Source organism: Vombatus ursinus, unplaced genomic scaffold (genome assembly GCF_900497805.2).
Source record: "Vombatus ursinus unplaced genomic scaffold, bare-nosed wombat genome assembly UNPS02014894.1, whole genome shotgun sequence".
Lineage (NCBI taxonomy): Eukaryota > Metazoa > Chordata > Mammalia > Diprotodontia > Vombatidae > Vombatus > Vombatus ursinus.
In genome coordinates, this window is record NW_020954672.1 from 6,570,600 (window position 1) to 6,578,467 (window position 7,868).

A 7,868-nucleotide genomic window follows, 5' to 3' on the forward strand; every position below is an offset into this window, starting at 1 on the left:
CATAAACATACTGAAGACTTGTCTCTGTGAGTTTACAGGACTTTAATATTTTACCCAAGCTAGACATTCGAGGATCTAGTGGTCTTGTAAGACATGGGAATCTTCTCTGTATTTTATGGTAGTTGGAAATCAGCAAGCTATATTTCTTCTGGTTCCAAAATTTCTGAATCTAGCCCCAGGGAACTTACTCTAAATCAGTGATTCTGAGGTTTTTTATCCAAATTTCATTCCTCCCTCTTTCCACCCCTTTGGGCCCTTCCTACTTAATCAAAATAAAAAACCAAAACAACTTAGCCATGGCCTCATTTCTCTCTGGCTGTATTCTAGACTTCCTCCAGGCCCAGGTCTCCCCACTCACAACCCCACTAGTCTCATTTTCCATTTCCATTTCTTCTTCCATTAGAATGTGATCTCCCTGAAGGCTCCTTTCTTTGTACTTGTATTTGTATTTCCAGTGCTTAGCACATTGCCTAGCAAATAGTAGGCACCTAAAAAATGCCCCTTGATTGACTGATAATACGTAATATAAAAATATGTACATCACAGGAGAGTGAGAGCAATGGTAACACTAGCGACATTTTTTCCTTCTCTTAGGGAGAGGGATAAAGACCTTAAGAGAGCACAGCCAGTAAATTGGATGATCTTAGGATGTGCAGATGGTGATTAAATAAAGAGACAAACCACTGGGATGAAGTTGGAGGAGGAAGTGGTACTAATGGGCCACCACCAAACAGCTCTAGAAGTAACTGTGGGGTTTGGTTCTCTATGGCCCACTTGGAATTGTTTGAAATCAAACCTAATATAGACAATAATATTTTTCCCCAGTGGGAGAGCAGTCCTTCAATAAAGGGAGAAGGAAAAATGTGATGAAAAGATTTGTACTGGGGACGATTTTCAGCATGTGTCTACGTACAGGAAACAACTATTTTGATATGGAACAAGACAGTGCATAAAGGTCCCAGTAGAATGTTAGCAATTGGAATGTATTTGCCTCAGTCAGGCATTTGTGTCAGTCACAATGGGGAAGTTCTCCCATTCTACTGATTGAAAGAACCTAATAATGATAATGGTGATGATAATGATAACAATAATTAAAGTAGTAGTAGTAGTAGTAGTAGTAGTAATATTATTCATTCATTTTCAGTCATGTCCAACTCTTTGTGACCCCATTTGGGGTTTTCCTGCTAAAGATACTGGGGTGGTTTGCCATTTCCTTTGCCAGCTCATTTTACAGATGAGGAAACTGAGGCAAACAAGGTTAAGTGACTTGCCCAGAGTCACACAGCTGACAAGTGTCAGAAGTCAGGTTTGAACTCAGGAATAGCAGTCATTTTGACTCCAGGCTTGGCATTCTATCTACTCCACCACCTAGCTCTCTCCAAGGCTTAGTCACTGAACAGGCATTCCCTCAGTCAAACTGAGACCGGTTAAAGACCTTAGCTTGAAAAGGCCAAAGCCCCCAACTGCAACCTGGGCCATCTCCAATTGTCCTAATCTATATTGGGCCACTGGACCCAGATTGCTCTGGAGGAGAAAGTGAGGCTGGTGACTTTGCATAGCCCTCACTCACTTAAATCCAATTCACTTGATGTCATGGTCATCTTTGAGAATGAAGGACAAACAGCAACTCTCCAAAGCAATTAAAGGTTAAGTGACTTGCCCAGGGTCATATAGCTAGTAAGTATCTGAGGCTGGATTTAAATTCAGGTCCTCTTGACTTTAGTGCCCCTAATCAATTTATTTTTTCTTCTGTTCCCTAGTTTCCTTTCCCTAAACACCCTTAGGCTTTGTGGGAGACAATAGCTTCTAGCAGCTTTATAGGTAACAGTGGAAAGAAGACTGGATGGGAGTCAAATGTCCTAGCTTCCAGTCCCAGTTTTGCCCCACAAACTAATGGTGTGACCTTGGGCAAGTTAACTTACCTGTCTGAGTTTAAGAGTTCTCATTTGCAGAATAAGAGGCTAAAATATAAGGCTAAAATCCTTTCCAATCCTGTCATTCAAAATCTAATCCAAAATCCAACCTCTTTCCTCTCCCTGAGGAGAGATCATTTAGACTCCTTAAACACTTGCCCCAAAAAATAGGTAAACAATTTGGGCTATAGGGAGAAGATTAACCACATAAGCTAATTGTTGTGCCCATTGATTATTTCATTTGCCCCACATCAGGCCACACAAAACAATCATTTGAGGCCAAAATATCAAGACCAGCTACAAATGCTCGAATCACATCAAAACATCCAAAACTTACATTCGAAGCCAATTCTCACTACCAGAACTGTAACCTTCGAAGGCTGATTTTACCCAAATTAAAGAGCAAATGGTCTTCATTCAGTTTTTCATTCACTGTAATTTTGGATTCCTTTGGGGTATTTACCTTTGGCAAGAAAAGTAAAGCTAATCTGCATGGCCAATAAACAACAGTTGTTTCAGACTAAATTGGCCTGGAAATCATTAATAAGCCCAGTATAAATCAAAATATTTTTATTATTCTTGAAGACAAAATACACTCATGGAACATATGAAATGCAGAGAGGCTTTTTTCTGTACTTGAGTAACCTGTGCCCTTTATAAAGATGTTTCTCCCTTATGAACTGCTTTCAAACAAGACCTGCTGAAAACAAGTTTTAAAGAAATAGCCTTGCAAAATAAAAATGTGAATTCTTAATGGAAACACAATTGTGTGTGGATATGTTCACATTAATTGTCATGTGCACATATATACACATACATGAATGTCTATGTATATGCATGTGTATACATGTATGTATGTAGGGATTTTTTGCTTTGTTTGTTGTTCAGTCACGTCCAACTCTCCATGACCCCATTTTGGGGGTTTTCTTGGCAAAGATGATGGAATGGTTTGCCATTTCCTTCTCTAGCTCATTTGACATATGAGGAAACTGAGGCAAACAGGGTCAAATGACTTGCCCAGGGTCACACAGCTAGTAAGTTTCTGAGGCCAGATTTGAAATCAGGAAGATGAGTCTTCCTGACTCTAGGGCAAGTACTCTATCCACTATACCAGCTAGCTGCCCCATATGTGGGAATAAGAAGGACTAACTCTATGATTTCATTGGTATAGAGTAGTGATATCATACTCAAGTAGGAAAGGAGAGGGCACTAGTCTAAAAGCTAATTTTATCTATATTTTATTATACTTTTATTGATATTGTTAAATATTTCCCAATTACATTTTAATATGGTTTTGGCCCCATTCTGGGGAGTAGGGCATTTGCATGTTTGGTAACTATATTATAGAGAACTCTTAAGTGAGAAAACTCTACCAATGAAGGTCAAAAATCTTCTCTCCCTTTTAATCTTAGAAGGCCTTCTAGAGCTCTGAGAGACCCAGGGTCTCACAGCCAAGTGTATGTCAGAAGTAGAATTTGAACCCAGGTTTTCCTGGTTCCAAAGCCTAGTTTTCTAACCACTACAGAATGCTACCTCCCTCCCTGGAGTATATATACACACACACACATACGAATACACACACACACACACACACACACACACACATTCTTTAACCTGACTTGTGATTTTATCAGTATGAGTAGCTCCTATTGAGGAATTGCAATTAGAAAGTTGCCTGAGTGCTAAGAGGGGAACTGATTTACCCAGTTACAAAGTACTTGTCAGAAGTAGAACCAGAAAGTGGGGCTTTGGTTCACCAGGCCACCTCTTTGTTGCACTCTGCTGCCTTTTCTACACACACATACACACACACACACACACACACCCCTACACATGTACACATTAACTTTATAGAGTTAATGTAAAGAAATAGCCAAGATATTTCCATTAGCTCTGTCTTTAACATAGTGTCAGCAATTGTCTCAATGTAAGCCATTCTCCATAGTCTATTGACTGTGGGTGTTCACATTAACAGATTAGCATAAATTTATTCTTCATGCTGCTATTAGGTGAGCATGAGGCATCCTGCGAAGATCCAGAAATTCTGATTAATTCAAGGAACCTTGGATAATAATCAGATCATCAGAACTTTCAAAACAGATGTGTTCAATCCACACATACTTCCCCAGGGGTTTTGGTACCTCCACCTGCCTAACACTCAGACTGAAGACCTTTTTCAAGTAAAATTTTTAAAATCCTACTTTTCCAAGCTTCAGGGCATTGAGTTCTTGGCTGATTACTCTCATATTGTCTATAGTGCCAGGTGAACCTGGGCCACTTGAAAAATCATGAAAAGGGAAATGAGGGACTTTGCCGACTTTGGATGCCTGCAATGCAGGCCTCCTTCTCTCTTAGGATTTCTACTTGATTTCTACTTCTACAGCTGCAAGGTCTCTTAATTTATATATATGCAATTTGACATGTTGAAAGATTTCAGTTGAGGTTTCTATTTTGAAACCTGTGGGTCTGGCTCTCCTCAGCCTTGGCCGTGCATATTTGGGAATGTGGAAAAAAGTCTACGGGCTTTGCAGATTGCTTTAAAAGTCCCCCTTAGTTCCACGAAGATATTTTCTTTTCTCTCCTTAGTACCATTCATTAATTGTTATTGTTTTTCTTCTGTCCCCTAGTTGCCTTTCCCAAAACACCCTTAGGCTCTTTGGAAAACAGTAGCATCTAGCAGCTTTATTCTCGAACTGAACTGAGGACCTTCCATAATGACATATCTTAAGTCCCTCACTGCCTGAACCATTTTCTGATGTCATTTTCAAGCACTCCATCACCACGTATGCATTGGGTGTCTATGAGCTAGCCATGTGCTAAGCATCAGGGATACAAAATCAAAAGACAAATAGTCCACGTTGGATTTTATAAACTAGCTGAGAGGAGACAATATATATGTATATTTTGTGATTGTTGAATCTTTTTCAGTTGTATCTGACTTTTTGTGACCCCATTTGGGGTTTCCTTGGCAAAGATACTGGAGTGGTTTGCCATTTTCTTCTCTAGCTCATTTGACAGATGAGGAAAATGAGACAAATAAGGTTAAGTAACTTGCCCAGGGTCACATGATTACTAAGTCTCCGAGTCCGGATTTGAACTCCTAATTCAAGGCCCTGTGCTCTATCCATGCACCATCTAGCTGCCCATATACATGTATAAGTCTATAATAAAAATAGTTAACAATAATAATAACTAACATTTATATAGTTCTTATTATGTGCCACACATTATACTAAGCACTTCACAATTTTTATCTCTTTCACCCTCACAACAATCCTGGGGAGATAGGTGTTATTATTATCCTCATTTCACAGGTGAGGAAAAAGTAGCAAATAGAAGTTAAATGATTTGCCCAGGGTCACACAGCTAATACATGTCTGAGGCTGGATTTGAACTTAGGTCTTTCTGAATCCAGGCCCAGGTTCCTGGCCACCATGCCACCTACAAAAGGAGATACAGAATGGTTTTGGGCAGAAGACATTGGTTGCTGAGGGAAACAGGTATGACTTCATATAGAAGGTGTCCCTTGAGCTGAGCCTTGAAAGAGACTGAGGATTCTAAGAAGAGTAGGTGAGCACAACTACTTTCCAGGCATGGAGACAGGTGGAAAATGGAGTATCATTTAATGAAGAACAACAAGGAGGCTAGTTGGCTGAACCATAGGGTGTTTGAATGGGTGTAGTGTGGAATAACACTGGAAAAGTGGTTTGGGGCCAGGTGGTAAAGGGCTTTCAATGACAGAATTTTATATTTGATCCAAGGGGCAATAGGAAGCTACTAGATATTGTCAAGTATGGGTCAGACCTGCCCATTGGGAAAATTACTTTGGTAACTGTGGAGGGTGGTTTGTGGGGAGGTCAATTCGAAATCTATTGCCATATTCCAGCCAAGAGGTGATAAGAGTCTGAACCAGAGTGATGGGTATGTAAGATAAATACAAGAGATGCTGTGAAGATGGAAATGACGAGATTTGGTGACATATGGGCTATATATGCAGGAGGAAGAGAGTAAGAAATTGATGATGACTTTAAGGTTATGGGCATGAAGGATTTTCTTGGCAGAAATAGGGAAGTTTGAAAGAGGGGAAGGTTTGAGGGAGAAAATAATGAGATCTGGTTTGGGCATATTGAGCTTAAGATGTTTATGGGAAATTTCATTTGAATTATCAAATACTCAGCTGGTGATATAGGACTATTGTTCAGGAGGGCTGCATAGATAGATAAGGAAGTCATCTGCATAGAGATGAAAATTAAACTCATAGGAGCTAATGAGGTCACAAAAGAGAGAAGAAAAGAAGACCCGGGCCGGAACCTTGGAGAATACCCATAGTTAGAGGGCACGACAGTCTAGAAAAACAGAGTGAGGACTAGTCAGACAGGTAGGAGGAGAGCCAACAAAGAAACCATTCAGGAGGAGAGAGTGGTCAACAGTGTCAAAGTCTGAAGAGAGACCAAGAGGGATTAAAATTGAGGGGGAAACCCCCCACCATATTTGGCAGTTAAAAGGTCATTGGAAAAAAAAGAAAAAGAAAAAAAAGAAGTCATTGGTAACTTAGGAGAGAGCAGGTTTAGTTGAGTGATGAGGTCAAATTCAGATTGCAAAGGGTGGAACACGGATAGCTTTCTCTAGGATTTTGTTTGTGTATAGCAGAGGTGTCAAATACATAGCTTGCAACATTCCTGAGTGTCCCTGGGGAACCACATTAAAATGTAATGGGGGAATATTTAAGAAATCAAATAAAAATACAATAGAACAAAGGTAATGTTAATATGTAGTTTTCTAAGTCAAGATGTGGCTCCTTACTTATGATTAGTGTACTTGTTTTTGTTTTTTTTTGTTTTTTTTTAAGTGAGGCAATCGGGGTTAAGTGACTTGCCCAAAGTTACACAGCTAGTACGTGTCAAGTGTTTGGTCTGAAACCGTATTTGATCTCAGGTCCTCCTGACTTCAGGGCCGATGCTCTATCCACTGCGCCACCTAGCTACCCCAAGTGGCCTTGTTTCTGTTTGAGTTTAACACCACTGGTGTACAAGAGGAGAGATATGATACTATCATTTTAAAGCATGGTATGATTTGGTGAAAGCTGTTTAAGGATGATGGGTCTTTAAGGATAAAGACTTGAAAGAAAGGGAGGTTGTCAGAAGATAGAGAGATTGAACATAATGGAAAGGAGTGACTGTGGGAATAATCTGTTGGAAAACATGGGAGGGGATGGGATCAATGATACATACTGAGGTCTTAGCAAAGAAAGGGCCCTTCTTTAGCAGAAACTAGAAGAAAGTTCAAGAATGCTAGGTAGTGCAGTAGATAGAGCACCTGGCCTGGAGTCAGGAGGACCTGAGTTCAAATTTGATCTCAGGTACTTAATACTTAGTTGTGTGACCCCAGGCAAGTCACTTACTTTGAATTGCCTCACAAAGAAAAGAAACTAGAGGAAAAGAAGAGAGAATTAGCAAAAGCATATTTGGAAGTTATTGCTTTTTTTTTGGTGTTTCCCCCCATCTAGTGTTTTACTTGTTCATTTAGACTACAAATGATTATTTGTTCCCTCTGCCCACAAAACCTGTTTTCTCCAATGGTCATACATTAGGATTATGAACCCAAGCTACAAAAGCATGAACAATGATGTCAATAATAATCTAGGGATGAACTCCAAATAGTTTTTGGATGAATGGAATGTTTAATAACTCTGAATTCAATATCAGACTGTCTCCCCAGAATCCAATGAACTCAGCTCCTGATTAGAATATGTAGGGTTAATACTTCTGGAGGTTTGGTGACAACCTAATAAATGAACTGAAGGCAATACAAAGATCTAAGACATCTCCAAAGGCCTCATGATAGAAAATGCTATCCACATTCAAAGAAAGAACTATGGAGTTTGAATGCAGATCAAAACATACTATTTGCTATTTCTTTCCCTTCTGTTGTGTTTTGTTTCCTCTTTCTGGTGGT